The sequence below is a fragment of the Onychostoma macrolepis genome, chromosome 08, assembly GCF_012432095.1.
Source record: "Onychostoma macrolepis isolate SWU-2019 chromosome 08, ASM1243209v1, whole genome shotgun sequence".
Lineage (NCBI taxonomy): Eukaryota > Metazoa > Chordata > Actinopteri > Cypriniformes > Cyprinidae > Onychostoma > Onychostoma macrolepis.
This window is the reverse complement of record NC_081162.1, coordinates 6,614,996-6,642,963: the sequence shown is the minus strand read 5'-3', so window position 1 is coordinate 6,642,963 and position 27,968 is coordinate 6,614,996. Positions and strand designations below refer to the sequence as shown.

Genomic DNA, 27,968 nt, shown 5'->3' with positions numbered 1-27,968 from the left:
AGTGAAAGTTCAGATTATTCCCAAAAATAAATTCTCTGTCAATTAATAACCTACTGACATGAAAAGTTCGACTCGAGTCAACTGAATACATGCCATTGTAACCAATGCTGAGGAAACCATTTATGTCAATGTCATGAAACAAAACAAAAATTGAACAGTTCACTAACAGATGACTCTGTTTATGATGCTCAAGTTATCCAATTGTGTTATTTTTTATTCATTTTGTAAGTTGCAGCGGTATTCAAACTTGGTGTGGTGCTTTTGGTCTTTTAAACATCTTAATAAGCTCAACATTACATTTCTTATCAAAGACCAAATGACCTGATCTCAGCAGAGCTACACTGTAAAAAAATAAAACTTTACATTTTAAGGCAACCAGCTTCAGCAGAATTATGAGTTTGCTCAAATTATTTTTGTGGGAGATACTCAAATTTTTGTTGTATAAACTTAAAACTACAAGTTGAGAAAACTCAAAAATCTGCTGAAGCTGGTTGCCTTAAAGTTTTAAGTTGGCTCAACTTTTTTTTTTACAGTGTACTTTTAATTGAACTTTTCCTTTTATTAATAAACATCTGAGTTCAAATGAACACTTTGGCCTAAATATCTCCTGAGCTATGAAATATCAAGCTCTGAGTGACAAAATGCATGAAAACAGGTAGAGACTAACAAAAACGGGGAATAAACATGTTCCTGTCTGAGCTCTTAAAATGTTCCCAGTGCTGAGGGTCAGACACACGTCAAGTGCTGCTGTCTCTCTCTACCTCTCTCTCTCTCTCTCTAGTAAATGTGGCACTGCATTGTGCAGCTCTGTGAAACTCCACAGGCATCTACTAATGCTCTACAGTAGGAGAGAGGCCCACACACACACACACACTCAATGGCTTTGACTAGTGTCAGAACTAGAGCAAAAGGTCCCAGCAGCTTCCCGTTTACAATCCCGCTGGGGAATTATTTGCCTGTCAATCAGTGCCACTTTACATGTGTGCGAGTCATTCTGTTTAATAATTCAAATATTTATTTACTTACTTACAATGTGCAATGCTCACAAAGAGCAATTTGTCATACAGTCCTGTTTCATAACATTTGAACTGGAGTGTGTGTGCATAAGCTTAAGACAGATTGATGAACACACTCCAGCGGTATATTTCAACATTGACAACATTCATGGCAGGGATAATAAATGATGATCTGGTCTGTTCACGACTATGATGGAAGACGCTTGGAAAGGCCAACAGAGAAAGCACATTGCCAGGGCTTGCCTACACATGGAGTCGTTCAACATTTAGTTGAAGACAAAGAATCTGTTTGTTTGTTCTTTTCTTTATTGTTTTGTTAGTTGTGATGTCTTAGTAAATGGTAGGATTACATTGTGTAGTTACTTCTAAAAGTTACTTGTTGAAAATGTATTGAAAAGAAAATCACATCTACTTTAATTGACAAAATTGACATTTTGCTCAACACGAGAATGCAAAATGAAATCAAATATTCAAACATTTTTAGATAATATTTTGACATTCATCCTTGTGAAAACCTGGTCTTCTGAAATAACAACACTACTATGAGTATACTTATATAACAGTGTTTTGAATATTTGACCAATTTGAGCATTTCTGGCAAGTTGGAATGGAAATTCAATCTTTTTTTTTTCTTTCCCTAAATGCATCATATTATTGTGAACAATTCATCCTAGCATATGTTTCTTTTTCTTTTTTTCCCATGTAATTTATAACCAAACAGTCACTTGATCATCATTGAAACGACAGACTTCTCTTTGCTAACATTTTTTTATTTTCTGTTTTCTTAAAAGGTTTTAGTAATTTTGTTGTGTGGTTTTTAATAGAAAATGAGAAATGTTGCCTTGCAAATAGCAGAAATAAAACAATGTTTTAATGTTAAAGTTACCATTTATTTTAGAAAAGTAGTGTAAACCTTTTTTTTTTTAATGATTTTGATTTCAGTTTTTGTTTTTTTATTAACTATAATAACCCAGGCTTACATTTTCTTATAATTGACTGCAAGCTCGCGTTCAGATCTGCCTCCATCCAATCAACAACCAGCAGACTGAACCAAGTCCCGCCTTTTTTGATAAAATAATAATTTCTGTTAATAGTATATTTCACTAAAATCACTTTGTTAGTCAGTTTGTGTTTCACCTTCACAATATCCTCCTGAGAACCATAAACATAAAAGTTTTGTGAATTTGTGAATGTCACTGCATTGGTTGGAGCATAAGAAACAAATGGAGAATTTTTGTTTTTGAAAAAAGATATTTTAGAGGACACAGGGACTAAATAAAATAAAAAAATAGACTTGAAAAGACATGTATAGGCAAAATAGTGGGAGTAATAAATTGGAAACATTTTCATAAAAATATATCATATTTCATAGGAATATTGATCTATAATTTCTTTCCTTATTGACTTCTTGTGTCTCCCCTAAAAGCCTGATTTAATATGCTGTATGTCCTGCTGTCCTCTACAGAAGTCATGTATGAAAATGATGCCGTTTCATAACAAAATGTCACATTACGTTTTGAAACCCCATAACGTTTTTTTGATATGTTTAAGACAAACAATTTGAAAATCAGTCAGACTCAGAATGCTGAAGAATTGTGTAGAAACGAATGTTTTGCTGTCCTCTGAGCGTCGGAGATGTTTATTTGTTGAACTTCGACACTCTCATTCATTCTGTACAGGTCAAACTACTCTCCATGTTCCTCAGTGGGAAAGCTGATGTTCATCCCTGTGCTCTGTGTGTTATAATAAAGACATCCAACCGGCACGCAAGGAGAGGGAAAGCGCTCAATACAAACGCAGGACTGACCGTGGCCAGTCAGGAAGTTGATGGTGAATTGGTGAGTTGTGCTATTGTGTCAGAGGTGCCCCTCTTTTTGTGCTCCTCCAGAACCCCACCCTGCCGTCCTCTTGAAAGAGCAGAATCTGATAATCAATGAAAGAGAAAGAAAAGAGGGAAAGACAAGAGGGAGAGAAAAATAATACATTTAATGTGCTTTTTTCCATGGGGGGCTGGAAAGGCCTCTTTATCATGACTTGCGTCCCACCTCTCACCTCACTCATTGAACGCTTTAGAAAAACTCCCTGACCTTTGGCCTCCAGGACAATAGGGAGCGGGATGTTTCCCAGTGTGCACAAACCTGGCCAACAACAGGAACACGAGGGTGCTCATGGGAAAGCAACTGTTTACTGTGAGACAGGATGAGAAGACCTCTTTTACACACACACACACGTCAAAACACACTTTTGCAAACTAAACAGCTGATATCAATGGCTAATACAAAATGACTAATGCATAATGGCTAATAAAAACAACTAAAAAGCTGATCATTTATAATGGATAACACAAAATGTCTAATATAACAGCTAATAGATAACAAACTAACAACTAATGCAATATGGTTTAATAAAAACAGCTAATAATAGCTAATAAAAAACAAAAACGCATTACAAAACAGCTATTATAAAATGGATAATTCCGGTCCTTGATTCTGATTGGTTGAGCCGCATTCAAAGCTGTTGTAAAATACTCTACAAACATACACCTTTGTTTACTTTTGTGTGTTGCTTGGCAACCACTTTGTTGCAACCACAACTGTTTCTGAGGAACTACATTGTTTGGTGGAAAAATACTGTTTTTATTTATATCATTACAATTGATTTGCTCTGTTTTATTTTGTGAAACCTTACTACGTATATGGAATAACCGTTTTATAAAAGCAATAAGCCCCGTGAAGCCGTGGTTTACAGTGAATTTATAACAGCTAAGGAGGTTTTAGGCACACTGCTTCACGTCGTGCCTAACAATGCCCCTTAGCTGTTATAAATTCACTGTAATCTACGGCTTCTTGGGGCTTATTGCTTTAATAAAAACAGTTACAAACTAATAATACAAACCAGGTACTTGCTAATACAAAAAAGCTAATACAAAAAAACAGCTACAAAACTTTTAATACAAAGCACCTATGTAGGCTACTGGTTAATACATTATGGCTAATAAAAACAGCTAAAAATCTGTTATTTAAAATGTCTAATACAGTATGTAGGGCCTATATCATACACCTGGCACAATGCATTAGTAATATGCGCCTATAGGCGGGTCCACAACACGCGTACACTCTGCTTATTACACACACAGAAATGCGCAGCAGCACACAAACATGCCAAATATTAAAAATGGTAAATATTATTATTGTGCAGGCTACATAAATATAAAAATGCCTACATGTTATAATGGATAATCATTGCATGTATCAGAATTAGCCTACGTATTTGCTCGCGCATGAGCAGCTCTGCTTCCTCTCTGGAGACGCGTTCAGTCTTTGCACTTGCAAATTCCGCTGTGTAATAGCGTGTAAATAGTGAATCCGCCATGGCGCAAACGCAACTGGCTCTTAAAGGGAATGGGAGATGAGACTCTGATTGGTTTATTGCATGTTATGCCCAAAAACACACCCATCATTCATTAAGAGAATAGGGACAACCCTTTTAGACCATGCGCCAGGTTCCCATCATTAAACTAGCAAAAGTGTATTTGGACTAGGGCTGTGCAATTTGGGGAAAATATCTAATTGCGGTTTTTTTGACAGATATTGCGATTGCGATTTTGATTTTGCAAAGTCAAGATTCAGCTCAGTATTGTCAATAGTGTGCAGTACGGCCCTGACACTATTATATTAAAACCAATACAATTCCCATTATAACCCTTAAATCCATTAAATTTTCTGTTGTGTTTTGGGAGGGCTTCTATTGTTATTTTCAACAGGGAAGATTATAATGGTATTACTACTTTTACAGAATTTACTTAATTACTGAATTTCACAGGAAAGATTTGTTTATTTTGTATAAAAAAGAACTGTATTACTTTCTTATTATGCAAAGTATTACATAGGTTACTGGCTGATTTATTCATTTAAGTATTTGGGATTTTAAGAACAAGTGGAAAATGTGCTGAATGTTTCATTTCATCCAAGTGAAATCAGTTAGACTGAATTTACATTTGCTTTAAAAGCGGAGCCAGGCACGAGTTGACACAGGTTGCGCGCAATGTGTGCATCTAGCCTCATCCATATTGCCAAATGGGCTCGTGGAGACTTGCGGTGCGGAGTCAGGCACGAGTACAAATGAGCATTACTAAACAGGCTGCTTGTGAGCGGCAAGTGTGAACGGCTCGTCCGTGAAAAAAAGCACAACTGATAAGGGAGCTCTTATGTGTTGTGGCACCATGCATAATTTTCATAACCAACAATACAAACCAGCTAATATATTGCCCACAAAATGGTTAATTAATGGCTACTAAAAAGCAGTTACAAACCAGCAATACAAACCAGTGAATATATCATTGCTAATACAATATATATCTAATACGAACAGCTACAAAACTGTTAATACAAAATGGCTAATATAATGGCTAATACATTAATTGCTAATAAAAAGCAATTACAACCTAGCAATACAAACCAGCTAATATGTAATTGCTAACACAAAACAGTTGTTGATGCAATACGTCTAATATGTAATCGCTATGGCAAATAAAAACAGCTTTAGAGTACATAACAGCTAATGAAAACAAAAAACATACAATGCATGCTAATACAAATTGGCTAACGCAATTGTCTAATTAATATACATAATGGCTAATGCAAATGTATATAAAGGCTAATAACAAACCACTACAAAATGATTAATACATAGCAGCTAATGCAAACAGCTCATACAAAATGGCTAATAGATGATGGCTATTAAAAAACAAGTAAGCCTACGACAAAACTACTTTTACAAACAGCTAATTTAAAACAGCATTTTATTTTCACCAAACTGGAAAATTAGTGCTCTATAGCTAAACCAACAAAAAATAACATTTGTGTTAGTCTATATTGGTTTTTGCAGGTTGAAGCAGTTAAACTGTCAATGTGTTTGTTGTTATCCTGAATAACAACTCGTCTGGTTTAAAGGAATAGTTCACCCAAAAATGATTTTTTTTTTTCACTATTAGGCCATCTAAGATGTATATGTCTTAATGAATATTTCTTAATGGAAAACAGATTTGGAGAAATGTAGCATCACATCACTTGCTCACCAATGGATGCTCTGCAGTGAATGGGTGCCGTCAGAATGAGAGTCCAAACAGCTGATAAAAACATCACAATAATCCACAGGTAATCACTCCAGTCCATCATGCCTTGTGAAGCGAAAAGCTGCATGTTTGTGAGAAACAAATAAAATATCTGCACTATAAACACAGCTCGCAGGTCAAAGAGTCAAGCCTCGTGTGACATGACCTTATAGCTAAAGCTATATATAAATGTATTTATAACAGCAATGGATTGCGACTTTAAGGAAAGGAATTTGGCTTTCTTGTTGCCTTATAAATCTGCTCTTTTGTCAATGGTTGATTTAATGAGTAAAATCTTTCTCTGTCTCCATCTTCCTCTTTTGTTGACTATATCTAATAAAGCACAAAAAGTCTCTCTCCATCCGTTCTGGATTTCAAGGGCATAGTCAAAAGGGCAGTCATGTCTTTTATCCACACATAAAGCTTGTTTTTGTACAGATCCCCTCTTCCCTCTGATGAAAGGAACAGTGCAGAACCCTTTCAGAATACAGAGTGCCACATAAACGCTGCCTTTCACTGAAGTACAGTTTCAGGGCTCGTTCAGAGCGCCGGGCCTGCTGGAGTTCATTACATTACAGAGTTGCAGTTCAGTGAACGTTATACTCATAATCTGTGCGTCTTCCCCAAATTTTACAAGCGACGTGACCACACATGTGGACTGCAAATGTTTGATCATGTGTAATTGCGTTACTGTAATGAATGAGTGTTTTTGTTTTATGCTGCAGCTTGTGTGTGTGTGTGTGTGTGTGTGTGCGCGGAGGAGGATTTCCAGCTTTTGTTTCTTGAGGAAGCGAACAAACTGTATGAGCTCTCTGGATGATCTGTCACTCAAAGAGCTGAGTGGCATAAATACTATACAGTGTTTAGTTAGAAATAGCATCATTGAGATTTCTTGTGAAAGAGAAGTGCATATAATTGTGAGTGTATGCTTATAGAGACTGTACTTCAAATCTTATAAATGTGTCTGTATGTATGTACTGTATATAAAGCTCTACTTCTAGATAATATAATATTGATGAAATAAAAGGCCACTTAAGTGTATATAAAGATAGTATACTTTCATGACTGTTTCTTAACACACTTAAGTTCACTTCTTGTAATAAAGCCAAATTATAAGTTTTGGTTTAAAGTGCAATTTAAATCATGTTTTAATAATCTTTGGTTGTGCTTTAAAGAAGTACACTTGTTTGAATGTGTTGACTAACAACTAAGGTACTTAATTATACACTCTAAAAAATGCTGGGTTATTTATTTATTTTTTTAATGGCCTGTTGGGTCATTTTATTGGGTTATTTTTAATATTTTGGGTTGGGTTATTCAAAATAACCCAGCATGTGTTCTGTCCAATATTTACCCAGTGCTGGGTTGCCCAGCATTTACAATAAAGTAGATTCATCAGTACACTTGAATCATATTTCAAAGACAATAAAAGTAATTATGAAATTACATAAAGATGTACTTAAGTCATACTTAGGTGTATGCAACTAATTGCAGTTAATATCAATTTAAACAATACCTTTTCATTTAATTGTAAATAACAAACAATTAAGCGTCCAAAAACATTACATTCAGCTCACACTTAAGTATATTCTATGAAAGTAGAGTCTCTCTGTAATAAGTACTATTTTTAAAAGTTAACTTCTTTTTCACAAGGGAAGTCTGATTCTTTTTAGCAAATTTATTTGTTTCAATAAAACACTTTGAAACTGATTTATCAATTCAAGTAATCACTCTTCAATTTATTGAAGAGATATACAGTATGATAACATTCAATTTAATAGTTACCGCTGCCTTTTAAACTGAATATTAGCATGCAAATCAGCATATTAGAATGATTTCTGAAGGATCATGTGACACTGAAGACTGGAGTAATGATACTGAAAATTCAGCTTTTATCACAGGAATAAATTACATTTTAAAAGACATTAAAATAAAAACCAGGTATTTTAAATTGTAATAATATGTCACAATATTACTGTTTTTCTGATCAAATGAATGCAGCCTTGTTAAGCATAAGAGGCTTCTTTCAAAAACATAAAAAAGAACAAAATAATTATATACAATTAGGCTTTGTATATACTGCACACTGAGCCAAACTGACTGTCGTTTCTGCTGGTTTAATTTTAGAAACATGGCATTAGCTACAGTACCAGTGTAATCAAAGAAACAAATAATACATTCTTCTAAAAGATTTCAGTTTTAACTTATGTTTAACAGAAACTCTGAAACTCTGTGATGAATCTGAAGGGTGTACAGCAGCGAGTTCAAACTAATTGTCACATAATCAAACACACTAATAGCTAAATAAACAATCACACCCTCCCTCATTATGTCTGCTATGATAATTTACTCCGCTTTGCAACGTTTACTGCACATGTCATTAGGGATTTGAAAAGAAGCCGTAATAAAGCTTATGTTAGAGGGTGTTGCATTTCCTTTTTCACATGTTCATACCTGCTCCTCAGCCAGAGCCAAAACCCAAATGATCGTCTTCTCTGAGAAAGACTGAGTCACACAGTTCACGAGTCGCTGAGTAAAGCAGGGAGTGAACAAATTAATGAGCGATTGGATGAGTGAGAACGTGTGCGAGAAAAGGCTCAGACCGCTGTTATAGTCTCTTCTTGATGATGTCAGTGATTATGTAAGCGAGAGCAAGACAATAGGGCTCTGTATGAGCCAGTAAGGTGTTAAAAGTTTTCCCTATAGCGCTGTTTGGGCTGGACGCCGCAATAAACTTCCATCTTTTTACAGTTTTACAGTCGCCTCTGGCGCCTCAGAGAAATGTACACTAAAACACATGTTTATTCAGTCCAAAAGTCATCTCTGAAAGTTCTTATCAAACATATTGAAGCTGATGATCACATCCTAATAAATGTTGGTAGCTATAGGGTGTAATTTTCCCTGTTTGAAGCCCTCTTCCTCCCTTCACTCATCGCTGGGGTTGTACAGTAATGGTCCTCAAGTGGTTTTGCTAAAATGTGAGTTTAAATCGTGCGATTGTGACTTCATAACTTTATACGTTGACTTTATACGTTACAACTGTCTCGGAATGGAACGCACAGGATTGTGGGATATCAAAGGCAGGGAAGGAGAGAAGGGTTTTTACAACAGTTCAATAAGCAATAAGTTAATTAAGAGACTTACGTTTTAGACAGCCTGCGTTTGCTCAATTTCGCCTACAAAAATTTGCTGCCACCTGCTGGTGGTTTTAATTTCACATTTAAAGTATCTTTACATTTTTTAATTAATTTCAAACATCAGTTGTCCACGTTTTACGTTTAAAATATCAAAACATTATTTATGCATTTGTAACTGCAGGCTAAAGCATTACATGTCCCTCAGAGCTGCATTAAACAGTGTAAAAGCAAAACTTCTGTGTTTCCTCTGCCAAAAAAGAAAAGAAAAGCCCATTAAAGGTAAAATCAATTTAAATGAATTTAAACTTATTGGAAAATATTAATCTGCTACATGACAATAGGCTACATCAACTGGAATACTTCAAACCGGAGCTATTTTTGTTTTATATGCTGCCAAGAAGACACCCCAGAAGATGGGTCAAGTATAGCTCCATCATTGTTCAAAGTAAAAAAATAGTGTAAAATTGGTAAAAAATTTTAAAAATCAAGGAAATTTCTCTGGCATTTCTTTCTTTTTGCTGTATCAAAAACATACCGAACCGTGACACCACTGTATCGTATCGAATACAGTGGTATCCCCTTGTTAAGTATTTTTAACCTCTTAAGACCCTGCGGCCTCATATGAGGACATTATATTTTAGTGAATTTCTCTGAGACTATACATCACTAGCGTAGCCAGAAATGTTTAAGTGGGTGGGCCTACATAAAACTGGGTGGGCCAGGTGTGTAGCCAGGGCCGCATTAACCATTGGGCTAGGCGGGGCTGAAGCCCCGGGGCCCGAGCAAGGAGGGGGCCCGTGATTGGCTGTGGAGTAGATTGACTGGTCATTAGCACCGATCGCCAAAGCCCCACCACGCCCCCCACTTATTAGCGCTATTATTTAGTGGAGCTTTTCCATAAATTTCAGTGCAATACCATTAGAGATTGAAACGTCACATTTGAATTTGTTTTACCAATCAAATGCATTTATTTTATATATTGCTTTTGAACGACCTGTGTAGCCTATCTATCAGGTGACCGCTGCGTCCGCACTCACCTCTCTTCGCTTCATTCTGGCGTAATCTGAAATGGTCATGCAAAGAGCAATCTTCGAAAAGTAAAAATGTCAACTATTCAAAAAAAATTTACAAATAAAATGTGAGAGAGGGGCTATTCTTTAAAAAAAATTAATAAATAAATAAGGAGAGAGGGACAACACGAGTTAGTCAGTAAAATTCCCAGCTATCAGGTTATTTTACTAAAGCTGATGATGGAGTGGAAGTTGTGGAACAGCAAGTGGACCGGACACATGGAGTAGATAAAAACAGCGTCATCGTTGCCACAGATTTTAGGTTAGTTTGATTATGAACTTGATGGATGTATATTGCTTGTTGTATTTGAACAACCTCTATAGGCCTATATTCGCTTTTGGGTTGAGAAATAATCAGGTAGAAATGTCAATCGTTTTGCGCTTATCATTTAAACTCATTTTAAACATTGTGGTGTAAAAACAAATGTAACTGTTTAGGGACATTAAGAAGCGGGCAGAATTTATTTTGGCAAATGCATGCGTTACAGCCTAAAAGCAGCGGCGCACCTGCGTAAAGCACTGCATAAACTTGAGTTATTTTTCGCCTTGAGCTTAAACGTTCAAATACATATAGTTATGTGTCAAAATGCCCGTCCTTGCGAGTATCCTCGTAAACAGTCATTTGTGTCTTACATGAACATTATAGTTAAAGATAAAGCATGCATGTGAAGTGTAGTAGGCTATGTGAGTTCCTGGCATTGTATGATGAGATTTTAAAGGGATAGATCACCCAAAAATTTAAATACTGTCATCATTTACTCAGCCTCGAGTTATTCTGAACCTGTATGAATTTCTTTGTTCACCTCAACATAAAAGAAAATATTTTGAAGAATGTTCATAACAAGAAGGTTTCTGGGCCCCATTGACTCCAATAGTGTATTTTTATTTATTTTTTTCATACTATGAAAGTCATGCAGCAGCTGTTTGGTTACCAGCATTGTTCCCAATATATTCTTTTGCCTTCAACAGCAGAAGGAAACTCATACAGGTTAAGAAAAACAACAGAATTTTCATTTTTGGGTGAACTATTCCTCAAAAGCAGCCTGATATAGCTGCTGTTGCCATTTGTGTCAATAATGTGAATCAAACATCAGAAAGAAAATCACTCCATGTCCTTGACTGAATCACTTTTGTAAAATAAGAATTAATCTATATTGAATTTATACAGTGAATAAAAGACTATTCAGTCTATTTGTATATTTACTTAATACAATGTTTTTTTATTTTTAATACAATGTTCTCTTGTCATTCATGACTGTTTACTTGTCTTAAGTAAGCTTGGTTTTACTTAGGCTAGTATTATTTTTTTGTGATATTGTAATTAGTAACAAGAATTCTGAAATTGCAGTGCATCAAAAATGTTGATAGGATAAAAATCCTATTTAAAGCTATATATATAATTTTTGTGAAGGGGGGCCTTGCAGTAAGTCATAGCCCCAGGGCCCAGTGAGGTCTTAATGCGGCCCTGTGTGTAGCATATGAAAACTGCGTGTCAAATTGCCAACAAAAAATACAGCACCAAGGTTCATTACACAGTACTTCTAAAGCATGCATTAACATTAGTAATTTGTTATGTTAATGTTCATTTCAAAATTTACTAATAGGACATTATTAAAATTAAAAGTTGTATCTGTTAACATTTGCCTGAGCTGGTTAACAAAGATGAATAAACACGGTAACAATTGTATTGCTAATGTTAGTTAATGCATTAACTAACGTTAACTAAAGGAAGTTTATTAAAAAGCATTACCTCAGTGTGAAACAACGGGGCTTCACTGATGATTTCATAATCAAGAGTCTCTGTCAGTTCACGCACATCGAGGACCGCAGAGATGTGCGCAGCTGCAAATTATACAGTTTGTTGTGGCGACCAGGATCTAGCACAATGTTTATGTGTTTCTTTCCACAAAGGACGCATCTGTTCAGCGGATCAAACGCTGTACCTATGCTAATATGATGTTTCAAACACGCTTGGTTCAGAAGTTTCCGATCAATAAATCCAGCACCCTCAGGTGGTCTGTCGGGTTTCATTTGTAGACGGTCCGGAATAATTGCTAATACTTTTACTTTTTAAAAGAATTGATCTGATTTATGTTTGCTTCACTAGGCTATTTTAAAATTTAACTTCACAAACGCGCGCATTTTACTATTATGTCCTTACGTCGTAAATATGGGTCGTAAACATAACATTGTGGGTGGGACTAACAAAAACGGACAAATCATCATTTTGACAAGCGTGATGATATATATGCACCTATAGGAAGAGGGAAAACTAAGAAATGACCTGTAATTGACCATAAAAACAAGCGTTTAATATTGTTAATAAATAAAGTTACAGTGAAATAAGACGTTTATTAGTATTGTTTAAAAAATTACATCCATTTGGAAAATTACAAACTTCTCATTGGGTGGGCCACAGATGAAAGTGGGCCCACCCAGGCCCACCCGTAGCTACGCGACTGCTATACATGCCACAGTTTTAAGTCTGGATGTCCTGTACAGAGCACATTCAGGGCTTTTCAGAGATACTAAATGTTTGGATGTTTCACCATGACCACTCCCTCTCCTTGGTCTTCAGAAATGTCTAATATTAATTTTGTGACACTCTTATGGAAATATGATAATATTTTGTAATTATCATTTAAATCTGTCTAATTTTTCAACTGTGTGCCATAAATCAACATCTCAGGAAAATGTTATGGGGTTTAAAATCAAAATATGACTTTCTGTTACGAAACAGGATGTTGATTTCATACATGTCCTCATATGAGGACACCGGGACTAAAAGCATGTTTATTACGCAATTTGGGAGACATATCAAATGAATAGGGAAAGAAAATATATTTCAATATTCTATGAAATTTTATATATTATGAAAATTGTGTCAATTACTCCCATTATTACACTTCTTTTTTCATTACATGTTGCCCCAAAAACACATTAATATGCAAATTAGATTTAGTTTATAGATACATTGTATATAATGAGAAAACCCATTATGGCCATTTTACAGAAAGAAAAATGGTATATCGAATCATTCTGTTATAACAAAGTTGAGAATCATCATCGAAGGATACATCTATGCTGCCTTCAAAAATCGATCAGATGAAGGCATCTCAGGAGACAGGAAGTGAAGCTAACTTTGGATTTGGACGAGCCTTGATGCCTTCCTACCTTGGAATGCTGCCTCCAAAGACACGTTTTAAGTGCGCACAATCTCTCTGGGCGACAGCAGCGTGTATCTGAGCGCGCGTGTCTGGTTTTGTGCGAGAGCAAAGGAAATCTGCATGCGAGCGGAGAGATTCGTGCTTGCGCATTATATTAATGTGCTTTCGCGCTACAATAATGCGCTCTCGACATTTGTCATTAAAACAACGCCATATATAGCAGCAGAATCAACTTTAAACATTTATTGTCTTATTAATAATGCATCACTGTATAAAGGTCTGCTTTTATTTGTGTACACTCACAATAAAAACAAAACATGCTTTTGTAAAATAAGGAAAACAAATAGGATGTCGCTTTCTGCCATTTGAGATTTTTTCCTGTTGTACCGAAATCGTATGGAACCGTGGCCCCCGAACCGAGGTACGTACCGAATCGTGACATCTGTGTACCGTTCCACCCCTAATACATATGTATTTTAAGATTGGAAATATAAATGTCTATAAAGCCCTTCAAGTACATTTTGAAATATATTTTGACATCTGATGGTTAAAATGAAATGTATTTTCACTTTGAAAAAATGTCATGTTTGTGTTTATATTTATTTATTTAATTAATTTATATGTAGATTGACAATACCACAAAAATATGTATTTTCTGGATAAAAATATTTCAAATATGGCTTTATTAAAATATTTTTCAAAGTGAAAATATATTTTGTTTAAAGTGACAACTGTCTAAATTTCAAAATGTACTATACAAGGAGCAAGAAAATATATTTCCAATCTTATATATAAATATATGTGTGTGTGTGTATTTTAAAATTGTAAATATAATTTCTTGCCCCTTGAAGTACATTTTAAGATATATTTTGACATTTGATGGTTAAAATGAAATGTATTTTCATATTTTGTCATATTTTTCTCTAATATATACAGATAATAAATAAACATGTTTATGCTTATATTTATTTATTGTACAACAGACCTGAGAGTCGCCGGTTGAAAACGACTGTTTTGGGTAGATCGCTGCACAACGGTCTATTTGAAAGTTTACACGGCTTACTCATATCAACAGTGGTGCATGTTAAAACCATGCTTAATTATTCCATGTTTATTTTGTCTGCGCAGTGATTCACAAATTCCAGCTGTTGCAGGTTTCCCATCAGAACATAACAATCGCTCGCGAACTATCTCAGACACTTTAATGAGGGTTATTGATGGCCGGTCATCTGTGACAATACATCCTTTATTAGGCACAAAGACGCTGCTTTACTGTACGTTAAATCACATGCACGTCGGAAACTCTGACGCATAATCAAGTACTCCGCAATTATCATTAGCTCGCACTAAGTCATATATTAAAGACGGGTCAAATTCTTGGCCGAGGCTCTTCAGCATAGTGCTGACATTCATGAAAGGCCGGCCATCTACGTCGCCTCCTTATAGAGCGCATAACTCATGCTAATTGTGTAAAATGAAGGAAATGAGGAGTTATTAAGTGACGACCCCCCGCCGCTAAATCAGCTCCCTTTCTCAGCACTCAACCACTTAAGGCAATTAAGCAGTGGGTGGAATTGGTTATGCTGTGGTTGTTAAAGCTGAGCGGTGTAGTTTAAGTGGGCAGGATGCCCCGGGCTGCGTGTGTGTAATTGGCTTGACTCATCTGCATGCTGTGAGGGGCCGCTGGAGCTCATTCACAACGCTACAGGACTACAGTTCCCAGCATGCCTCAGGCCACCACCGCCCTCTATGGACCATAAAAATCAGTGTAGCAGAAATTTCATCAACTCTACTAGATTATATGTAAGACATGGCAGAAGTTATGTTGATTACTTGGGTTTATTTTGTGTGTTTTTTTTATTTTTTATATTCCTTTTGGGCCTTGGCAAAGCAAATCAAGTAACAAAAAAAAGAAAAGAAAAATATGTGGACATGATATACTCATTAGATTTACACAACATACACTCTGGCTTGCAGGACTACATTATGAACATATCCTTGCTTAAAAGAAAATAATACCTTATTCAGCAAGGAGGCATTAAAGTGACAGTAAAGACTTGTATATTGTTACAAAAAAAAAAAAAAGAAAAAATCTAATAAATGTTCTTTTGAGCTTGCTACTCATCAGAGAATCCTGAAAAAACGATTTATGGTTTTCATAAAGATATTAAGTTATACATTATATTATTTCATGAGCATTAAATCAGCATATTAGAATGATTTCTGAAGGATCATGTGACACTGAAGACTGGAGGAATAATGCTGAAATGCTTTACATCACAGGAAATACATAAGAAATTCCTTACAGACCCCAAAGTTTTTAACAGTTTTAGCAAAAAAAGTATGAATTATAACCTATGAAACATCAATAATAGCCTATAAAATAATTATTTTAATTATTAATTTATATATACATACATACATATATGTGTGTGTATATATATATATAATTCATTAACAAAAATAATCATAAAATAGTAATCTAATTGTAAAATAATAATAATAATAATAATAAAAGATTATTAGTACTATTTAATGAGGTTTTCTTTTCAAGAACTCTTTTTTCTTAATTATGATATCAGGATAGACATTTTGAGGTATGTATGTATGTATGTATGACTGCATCAACTGCATATTTAATGTTTTTTGTTTTTTTTTATTGATAAATCCAGGAAAAAAACTCAATGTCAAACCGGAAAGGAGAAAACCGGAAAAACTCAATGTCTGATGAGGAAAGGAGATTCAAAATAATAGAGATGATCAGGTTAGATTGGATTATGTTTGACTATGTTTCCTGGTCATTTGATACTGGCTCTCTACAGGGATTGTTTTCATTCATACTGATGTTTCATGTGATTATGACACACAATATAAGACTCACATTTTGCTGCAAACACAACACATAGATAGTCACCAAAAATAGTTCACACTGCTCTTTCCAATACAACACATACAGAGACAAGGTACTATCAATAATCTTCTTATGAAATCTCATCTGTGAGATGGCCATTCAAAGTTTCAAACTTGATACATCAGGCGAAATTGAATGTAAATGACACTGTATGCCATTTTATGATGCCTTTCTGAAAAGAGCAACATGAACATTCTTCAAAACGTTTACTTCTGTGTTTTACATAGGAGAAAAAGAGAAAGTCATTTTGTTTTGTTTTTTTCGGTTAACTATTATTGAGTGATATGAGTGTGTTGATCTATGTTTCCTATGGCTCAGCTCGGTCGTGGGCAGGACAAAGGTCTAGACATACACACACGAGCTCCAGCAAACACAATTAAATCACAGATAAAGGAAATAGGTTGTGCAGGCATGACTGCAGTTCAGAGAATGAAGCCTCTTCATGAAGTGCCCTGCGGACAGGCTGACATTGTGCTGTGAGCTGCTGAGCGCACCATAAACATGAGAACTGCTCTCGCTCTTATGAGCTCATAATCAAATCAGTCTCATTGATAAGAGCTGTGGACAAACCTCTCAGTGTGGACGCAGAACAAAGGTGCTGTAGCTGCTCTTCTCCGCTGGCATGACAATGGGCCCAATTTAATCAAACCACCATTAAAACCAATGCACAACATGCCAAGCAAAATATGATTTTCCCACAGGTTTTCTTGCTTATGTGAAGCTCGGGATATATTAGCTTAATCAAATGTAATGGCATTTACAAAGCAGCCCAAGAGTTTGGAGATTTCTGGAGTCCAGACATTTCTACTCAAGGAATGTTTGTCATTTGACATTGTCAGTTTGACTAGATCATTGAGGCTCAGTTCAAGCTTATATCAGTGATTGTGACCTCGTGAGCTCTGTTTAAAGTAACGAAACTATGTTTAGGTAAAAGGAACAGTATATTCTTTTAACATCTAGTCACCAAACAAGTTCCAAATCTACACAAAGGTTAAAGATGAATAAGACTGTCCACAATAAAGGACAAAAAAAAAAAAAAAAGTTCCTCACAAAAGAGAAGTGTATAAAAATAAAAGAAAAATAATTAAATAATTAAAGGGTTAGTTCACCCACAAATGAAAATTCTGTCATTAATTACTCGCCCTCATGTTGTTCCAAACCCATAAGACTTCAACACAAATTAAGATATTTTTGATAAAATCTGAGAGCTTTCTGACCCTCCCATAGACAGCAATGTAATTACCACGATCAAGGTCCAGAAACATAGCAAGGAGATCAGGGGTTCAACCGTAATTTTACAAAGCTACGAGAATACTTTTTGTACGCAAAGAAAACAGAAATAACGACTTTATTCAACAATTTGTCTCCACCGCGTCACCCTAGCACCATTTTGGAGAGTACCCACTGAATGTAAACAGCGTATGCTGTTCTGTGTCAGCTGTGCCATGCGCGTGGCACATACTTAAATCATTTAATAATACTTATTTCATTTTTTGGTTGATTTAGTTGGATGAAATGCATTCACTTATCTAGCAAAAATCTGGTCCCATAACAAGTCTTTGAAAGATCTTCAAACAATAATGCTACTACAACAAACAAGTAGACATGAGGACAGCTATAGTATTTGAGTGTTGAACTTTTAGGTTTCTGGAAGTTATAAAGGGGGCTTTCTCACTCAGATATGGCCAATGGGCCAAGATCACCCACAGGCCCTTCTGCTCACATTACAGTGCCACTTTCAATTGTGTTCAGTGTGAGAGAGGTCAGGCCTCTCCTATAACACACACACACACACACACACACACACACACACACACTCATACAGCACCCCAGGACCTGGGGGCATCCATCATTACTAGGGTGGTGAAAGTAGACACTCTAAAATACTGCAACGTGTTTGGTCTAGGGTAACCCAACACTGGCAGAGAGCGAGTGTGAGACTCTCTAATTTTATGAGCGCTCACACGCACACTCACACTTCTCTTGCCCCCGTCCCAGGCCTGAAGCGCTACTGAAATCAGCCACGAGCGCAAAGAATTCCCTGATAAACACAAGCCTGGCAAGTGCTTCAGCCTGTCTGGATTGATTATATAATGGCTTTTTTATCAGTGAAATTTTTGGCTGTCTATATTTTTGCCCAGCCTAAAAAAAATGATGCTGTTACTGATCAAATGTTATTAATACTAAGCAATAAACTTAATTGAGGAAATTACAAATGGTATAAATAAAAATGAACATGTAGTAGGAATTTTCATAGACTTAAAGAAAGCATATGATACCATAAATCACAATATTTTATTACAAAAACTAGAGAGATATGGTATTAGAGGGGTTGGTTTGGACTGGGTGAGTAGTTATCTAAGAAACAGGCAACAGTTTGTAGAAATTGGTGAACAGAAACCTACAAATATGAACATAACTTGTGGTGTACCACAAGGATCGGTTTTAGGTCTAAACTTGTTTATAATTTATATCAATGACATGTGTAGAGTATCAGATATACAAAAATTTATTTTATTTGCGGATGACACAAATATTTTCTGTTCCGGGGATAATTTACTGCAGCTTTTGGAGGTGATAACAATTTAAATTAATTAATTAAAACAATGGTTTGATGTAAATAAATTGTCATTAAATATACGTAAAACAAAGATTATGTTATTTGGAAAATACAAAACAAACCCTCAAGTAGAACTGAAAATTGACAATGTAAATATAAAAAGAGTGTAGTAAAATAAGTTTCTTGGTGTAATTTTAGATCACAAGATATACCGGAAACCACAAATAAAGTATGTTAAAGCTAAATTGGCAAAGACTATAGCAATTCTGAATAAAGCAAGACATATTTTGTCAATATAAAAATCAAATCAACTGTCACATCGTTTAACAACTATAAATGCTTCTATTTTGCTGTTTTAATATTTTTCCTAAATTATTTTCATAACATGTTATATTATCAACATAATCTGAGATACTGAATTGAAAAATAAAAAATAAAAAAATGAATCGTGTTCTCCAGCATGATTTAAGATTATCCAAAGAGCATCTTGTGCTTCAATAGAAGCTGGAGAATCTGTCCGTCTGTACAAAGAGTCACATGATCAATTATTTGATTAGACAGCAGAAATAGTGCAGAATATTAAATATTTCATCTTCATTTTAAGTGATAACCAGAGTGCAATTTATTTCTGATGGTGTGACCAACCAAATAAAAGCTTCAAACCCCTAATAGACATCAAAACAAAGAGTTGGTGGCCCTTAAAAAGTTTGAGGTTGATAAGATATATATTTTTTAATGTTTTTGAAAAAATAAGTCTTGTAAGCTCATCAACTGCTCACCGAGGCTGCAGTTCTTTGAACAAAAATACAGTAAAACACAATATAGTGAAATATTATTTTCATTCAAAATAGCTATTTTATATTTGACTATATTTCCAAATGTAATTTATTCCTGTGATGCAAATCTGAATTTTCAGCATCATTACTCCAGTCTTCAGTGTCACATGATCCTTCAGAAGTCATTCTAATATGCTGATTTGCTGCTCAAGAAACATTTCTGATTATTATCAATGTTGAAAACAGTTTTGCTGCTTAATTTTACATAATGCATTCCCACAGCTGTAATGTTAATAATGCATTAATTCAACTGTTTTTGTTTAATAATATCTGCTAAAATTACTCAAACTATTTTCTTTAAAACTAATAACACCGAAACATAATAACAAAAATCTGATTAAAAATCAGACACACACAGACCTCTGCAAGTCCCAAAAGTTATAAATAGCATGTCCCAAAAAATTTGAAAATATTTCAAATGGGAAATATTGATTGCAGACTTTTGGATCCATTAAGAAATCTCCTCTAAAACTCTGCAGAAGACACACGTGAGATTACTGAGGTTTGATTCTCTGCACTGCCTTCCAGGAGAAACAACTGAGACTGTAGAGATTTCCTTTCCAATGGAAGTCACAGTAGCGCTCAGAGACTCATGCGACTTCCTGTTCCTTCTAACCGTGCCTTAAGAAATGATGGGCCACTCTGCACTGCATCTGACTCCTTCAGGACACTGGAGTTATTCAAAGAGCAGGGATGAGCCCTGACAATGCCATATTATCAGCTGGAATCTCTAGGTCTGCAAAAGGAAAACACTCCTTCTCAGTGTCACACTGAAGAGAGATCCCTAAACCTGACACTGAGGAGAGCCATTTAAGAGCACCGAACAGTGCCAGCTATTCATGCGCGCCTGTGAAGAGAATGGCCACTCTTCTGTCCTCGCCTTGTTTAAAACACAGAGAGGGAAACTCATGAGGGTCCGAGAGACAAGGCAGCGCAGAAACTCGAGCAGCCAGCTGACTCACACATGAATAGAGGCAGCACAATGATAAAGTAATCACCCTCACAATCCCCCGGTTTATCAGCAGCAGTGCGCTCCTCCGCTAGCCTAAACAGATAATGAAATGAAGTATCGCCGGCCTTGCTAACTAATGGAAGACGGGCTATTATACGCGCTGGCTGAGAGACGATACATGCATCTGTGCTGTTGATCGGCAACACTTGATCTGAATAACATTGCTCGGATACGCACTTATGTCATTCGAAAAATGTACAAATCAAATTGAGTCATCTGGGGAATCTTAAGAGAGTTATTGCAGATGGAATTTGAAACCGCATCTCATTGGTTAAAAGTAACAACCTGGATGTCTGACATTAAATAAGCAGCAGGAATGTCAGCTAACACAATTCATGTGGCAATATGAGATATTCATATAGATGACAGATTTTGTTAAAGGGATAGTTCACCCAGAAATTCATAGCGAGTAAAATAAGATCGGATGCCTTTGAATTTGATTGTATTGGAACCCCCCCCCCAATAAATACAATAAATATGCTGTAAAGGAAGTTATTAGGCACAACAAAGAGCTGAAGTTTATTTTATAACTTTGTGTTCAAATAATTTTTCCAGAGATGATTTAATGATTTAAAATTTACTACGTACGAAAAATAAAAAAGGATTACATGCTTAGAAAAATTACTTTATATTCACAATATAGCAGAACCTCAAGTGTTTTATTACTTTAAGAATGGTTGCTACTTAAAAATAAAAAAATAGTATTAAAATATTATTAAATCTAAAAAAAAAAACATTTAAAAAAACTAAATTTAAACATTATTATTTAAAAACAATAGGAATTTTCTGGGTTGAATAAAAGTTCAGCTGAATTGACAACACTACAAAAATTAATTTCCACTTTTTAATGTTCTTTAAAAAAAATTTTAAATTAAATAAAAATGTTTTCACTGTTTCAATAGTATAGTGAAAAGAAATAAGCAATATGCATGTTTACATGATTTTAGTGTAAAGATAAACATTTTCTGTGTCAAGATGCCTCCAATATTACAACATGTCAATAATATGACATGCCATGAAACTCTAAAATGACCAGAATGTCAATGATTACTTTGATTGTAACCACCTTGTCTTTTAAGAAACGAGGGTTGAAACTATTTTTGTTGTTAACTTCTAATTGTAAAGTAAGAGCTTTATGTTTACGAAGGCCAAAAGTAGCCATTATGGACCGACAGTATGTGAGCCATTCAATGTTAAAATGAAAAAAAAAGAAGGATATCTATAATGTTTGTATCCATGAACTTAAGTAATAATGGAAAACCTTAACAATATGTATCATAAATACAATCTCTCTGTCACTTACTTGATTAGTGGAGAAGACGAGAGAAATATCCTCAAGGAAACCGTGCTGGACACTCTTTTAAAAAGCTCTGTTCAAATTCAAAAAAGAAAAAAGGACATGATTGGTAAGAAACCAGTTACAATTTGAAAGCTTTTAACCAAAGTTATAATTTGAAAGTTAAACTCTGGAGACATTTTAAGATGCGAATGTTGAGCTCCAGAGAATCAATGCTGAGGCGACTTTGACAGAATTTAGACAGTTACAGATTTAAAAACTAAAAGAGCGGGAAAAAAAGAACGGTAAACTCTAACACAGAGAACCATTTCAACACAAACGTGTTCTTCAGGACGATACGGTTCTAAATACAACTATTACTACGTGTAAAAAAAAAACCTTTAAAGAGCCATCTTTTTTTTATTTTTTTTTTAGAGTGTATAAATATTCCTTTAAACAATTGTATTTAGCTCTGCAAGAACACTATATTGACCAATCGACATTGAGGATCTGGAAATAAAGACCTGATTTTTCTACTATAAACTTAACACTTAAAACTGCTAATTTATGAAAAGTTTTTGAGGTTGTGTCAGCCGTTCACTCGCTGACCTAACAGCTCATAGTTTAATTTTAGGAGAGTTTCTCATTGTTAAAGCGACTATAAACCCTGCCTTACTCACTTTAAGCACACAATAGGGGCACCTTTACAGGAGAGGAACTGTCAATGTTAAGCAGCTGGAATAAAATTCACTCAGAGAGATCATGACTCTGCCTCAGGCTGACAGAGAAGCCATTAGTGTCACAGTTATATTGGATAAACCTGAGACGAAATACAGCCTTTTACAACACAATACAATATCTTACACTACATTCATTAAGGCCATCTGATACTCATGCACGTGGCAGATGATAAAGAAACTGATCATTGAGTATTGAGTGGTATGAAATGTCATAACCCACTATAAAATTGAAATAATTCTCAAAATATGATGCAAATAACATTTCTACCTGCATAAATTATTGCTCACTATCAGTGTTTTTGGGAAAGCAGACTTTTACTCCAGTGAATATTTCTCAGGGAAGGTTTATTTCTGTATAGACATACCTCAAAGTCTTGGCTACAAAACAGCTATTGAACATTTCCACTGTTATTGCCCAGGAAACAAGATACAGTTCATTAAACACAAGGTTGTCACAAGGGGAACCCACCGATTATAGGCTATTTAAAAGCTTATAATGGTCTTTAAAATTATAGGCTTTACTTAGTGACAAACAGTTACAACAGAACAGTTATGGCCATCATATACTATAATTAATCAATTGTATCTGACCCAACCCCATGAGAAATACTCTTTGTGCTTGAATACAGTTCAAGTTTTCAGTTAAAAAGGCCTACCTCCATTATTTCTTTGATTTGATTTTTATCTGAATGGCGTGGATTTACGTGTTAGCCAAAAGCTACAGCAAAAATATGATGCTTAATTTTAGTATGGAGAACAAAATTCACACTCACACAAAAATATAACTTACCTTTTTTTCACGGAACCTTTCTTTTCTTTATTATGTTTTCAGCTTCCCGATGCTGTTGACATGTGCTTCATGTGACATGTCACATAATGGAAATATAGTGCTGCGCTTTTCTGCAAGTGCTAAAGAAAAGACATACCAATATTTAGGATTCTCTGTCAACTTAAATAGACAAACAGCGCTATCTTGTGGATAGAGACAACACAGCACTACATTAGATGGATATTGAAAAGCTAATAACTAAGAAACTAACAAAAATGTATATGTTTATTTTCAGGGACTTGTATTTTTTAGGAAAAAATAAAATAATAGATGCGTATGTATTATAAATATAATTTAGTTATACTTTATAACCTATTTTAGAAAGCCTATAATATAGATAATTTAAATATAAGTTATTGTAGGGTATAAAGGGCATAGAAGTAGCAAGAAATAAAAAATAAAAAAAATGTTCTAGGGTGGCTAAATAAGATAAGCATCATTTGTAAGGATTATGGTCAATATTATGGTTACCCTCCTTATTTTTAACTTAAATGGGCCATTTGTAACTTTATTGTGCCAAGCATTTGCTTCCAGTTATTCTACCTGTACAAAAACAGTCTATTATGCTGTTCGATATTGCAAACTGGTAGGATATTTCTTACCTAGCTAACACACGATGTACAAGTTACGTAACTTTTAAGTACTTTTTTGGTCATTTCATGACTTACTAACTGACAACGTAAATAGGACGTCGTATGCTCGTAATTTCATTAGCATCTAATTACCAACTCATTAACTTATAGTTATAAAGTTTCTCAGATACACCCAAAGTGATGTAAACCCATTTCTCACAGATCTTTCCATGATCACTGAACCCGGCCAACTGCTGAACAGTAGACATATACACTTGTAATAATTTCAGTGTTGATGTAAGCAACATTAGATGAATGTTGTAGATCAGGCATACATATTTTTTAAGGTCTAAAGAAAATATATTATTTACTCAAAAAAACAATCCAAGAAATATTTTTTGAATTTAGATTTAAAAAATACCCCTAATTATTCCCTTATAAATGAATTCATTTTAAAGCACTACACACATCTGAACCAAAAGCGTATGAATTTTCATATGGTAATGTGGAAATGGGCTAAACTCATACATTATTTTTGAAGTTCTGCCTAACATAGCTCTTTACTTGTAGAACTGTTCTAGTGCCGATTAGTTTAGCAATCTTTGTCCACCTGCAGCCAAACTGAGAAGAGTGAAGGATACTGTTGCCTGCCTGTTCTCATCCACGGCTTAACACACACACTAACAACAACACATCATGTCCATTTTCAGAGTATCTTTACATATAGTGTTAAAACGGTTATCACATTACTTTACCAGGATATTGCAGTTTGTCTTCCAAGCAGACTCCTGATCCTGGAGAATCTCAGCACTGCTCAGGTCCCTGTTAACAGTTAAGCATTATTTACTTTTATTATACTATAGTAAGTGCATGTAACATGTAAAAAGGACAGTTTTCTGTATGTAAACAAACAGTCCATTTCTAGTATCCACACGTGTCTTGCAAAAATTACCGGATTTAAATCGTCATCACAGCAGTTAAAAATGAATATAACGTTGCTCATGCGGTTAACACGTATAATGTATATGTTTTATGGTTATACTTTTAAAACTGTGTGAATTTTAACATTTTTTGCAACACAAAGTCTTGCCCCACACAGGCTTCCATTGTAAATTAGACTGCGTATTAAGGATCCTTGACACTGAGACATCCTTTGATGGAGCTTGATGTTGTGGCAGCTTTATAAGGAAGTGTCCTTCCATTTGAGAAGCACCCATTGTCTGGTTACCTTTATGGACTCTCAGACTGCTCCTTGTGCCTGTAAAGGATCCTCAAGTGATTTTACCTTCATCGAAGTCTTACCTGTTCCATTGCAAGTCTTCAGTGATCTCCTATACTCACCATCATGTCTCCAGCAATCTCCTGTACTCACCTCTGAGTTTTCAATGATCTCCTAAACTCAACTGGCAGTCTCCAGTGATCTCCTAAACTCACGCTAAGTCTCCAGTGATCTTCAATACTCACCTCTGAGTCTCCAGCTATCTCCTATACTCACCTTCAATTTTCTGTACTCACCTCTGAGTTTCCAATGATCTCCTATACTCTCCTGTGAGTATCCAGTGATCTTCTTTACTCACCTTTAAGTCTCCAGTGATCTCCTATACTCACCTTTAAGTCTCCAGCAATCTCCTATCTCCTCTGAGTCTCCAGTGATCTCCTGTACTCACTGCTGAGTCTCCAGTGATCTCCTATACTCACTGATGAGTCTCCAGTGATCTCCTATACTCACTGCTGAGTCTCCAGCAATCTCCTATCTCCTCTGAGTCTCCAGTGATCTCCTATGAAGTCACCTTTAAGTCTCCAGCGATCTCCTATCTCCTGAGTCTCCAGTGATCTCCTATACTCACCTTTAAGTCTCCAGCAATCTCCTATCTCCTCTGAGTCTCCAGTGATCTCCTGTACTCACTGCTGAGTCTCCAGTGATCTCCTATGCTCACTGCTGAGTCTCCAGTGATCTCCTATACTCACTGCTGAGTCTCCAGCGATCTCCTATGAAGTCACCTTTAAGTCTCCAGCGATCTCCTATCTCCTGAGTCTCCAGCGATCTCCTACACTCACATCTGAGTCTCCAGTGATCTCCTATACTCACCTTCACATCTCCAGCGATCTCCTGTATTCACTGCTGAGTCTCCAGCGATCTCCTATACTCACCTCTGAGTCTCCAGCGATCTCCTATACTCACCTCTGAATCTCCAGCGATCTCCTATACTCACCTCTGAGTCTCCAGCGATCTCCTATACTCACCTCTGAGTCTCCAGCGATCTCCTATACTCACCTCTGAGTCTCCAGCAATCTCCTATACTCACTGCTGAGTCTCCAGCGATCTCCTGTATTCACTGCTGAGTCTCCATCGATCTCCTATACTCACCATCACATCTCCAGTGATCTCCTATACTCACCTCTGAGTCTCCAGTGATCTCCTATACTCACTGCTGAGTCTCCAACTATCTCCTATACTCACCTCTGAGTCTCCAGCAATCTCCTATACTCACTGCTGAGTCTCCAGCGATCTCCTGTATTCACTGCTGAGTCTCCATCGATCTCCTATACTCACCATCACATCTCCAGTGATCTCCTATACTCACCTTTGAGTCTCCAGTGATCTCCTATGAAGTCACCTTTAAGTCTCCAGCGATCTCCTGTCCTGACCTTCAAGTCTCCAGCAATCTCCTATCTCCTGAGTCTCCAGCGATCTCCTACACTCACATCTGAGTCTCCAGTGATCTCCTATACTCACCTTCACATCTCCAGCGATCTCCTGTATTCACTGCTGAGTCTCCAGCGATCTCCTATACTCACCTCTGAGTCTCCAGCGATCTCCTATACTCACCTCTGAGTCTCCAGCAATCTCCTATACTCACCTCTGAGTCTCCAGCGATCTCCTATACTCACCTCTGAGTCTCCAGCGATCTCCTATACTCACCATCACATCTCCAGTGATCTCCTATACTCACTGCTGAGTCTCCAGCGATCTCCTATACTCGCCTCTGAGTCTCCAGTGATCTCCTATACTCACCTCTGAGTCTCCATCGATCTCCTATACTCACCATCACATCTCCAGTGATCTCCTATACTCACCTCTGAGTCTCCATCGATCTCCTATACTCACCATCACATCTCCAGTGATCTCCTATACTCACCTCTGAGTCTCCAGTGATCTCCTATACTCACTGCTGAGTCTCCAGCGATCTCCTATACTCACCTCTGAGTCTCCAGCAATCTCCTATACTCACTGCTGAGTCTCCAGCGATCTCCTATACTCACCTCTGAGTCTCCAGCAATCTCCTATACTCACTGCTGAGTCTCCAGCGATCTCCTGTATTCACTGCTGAGTCTCCATCGATCTCCTATACTCACCATCACATCTCCAGTGATCTCCTATATTCACCTCTGAGTCTCCAGTGATCTCCTATACTCACTGCTGAGTCTCCAGCGATCTCCTATACTATACAATATATGCTTTGGGTTCAACTAAACCTTCTTGTTGCAATGCTTTTAACAAAAGAGATTGTATTGCTGGTGAACATTTAATATATGAGATGTTAAACAGTCACACACTCAACATGGTTACGGTTAACATAACCATAAAAGTTTGAGCATATTAATATTCATTATTTTTAATCATTAATCATTTTTATATTTTGAAAAAGTCAATTATTTTTTATTTTGTTTATTATACATATAATTATACAACTTGTTATTTTATACAATTTCTAATTATTTACATGT

The 27,968-nt window shown here is 35.9% G+C and overlaps 1 long non-coding RNA gene across 2 annotated transcripts in view; it reads right to left on the bottom strand.

Moving 5' to 3' along the window:
• Window positions 1–574: 574 nt before the first annotated feature.
• Window positions 575–27,968, bottom strand: part of LOC131545506 (uncharacterized) — a 29,729-nt gene continuing 2,335 nt past the window's right edge. Inside the window, exons 2-7 of one of the 2 annotated variants that reach the window (XR_009272447.1) lie at window positions 24,995–25,061; window positions 23,629–23,747; window positions 22,126–22,192; window positions 6,094–6,211; window positions 3,069–3,203; window positions 575–2,939 (exon numbers count right to left, since the gene is read on the bottom strand). This is a non-coding gene — a long non-coding RNA (uncharacterized LOC131545506). The remainder of the gene's footprint in view (window positions 2,940–3,068; window positions 3,204–6,093; window positions 6,212–22,125; window positions 22,193–23,628; window positions 23,748–24,994; window positions 25,062–27,968) is intronic. The other variant, XR_009272446.1, reaches the window with a different exon arrangement.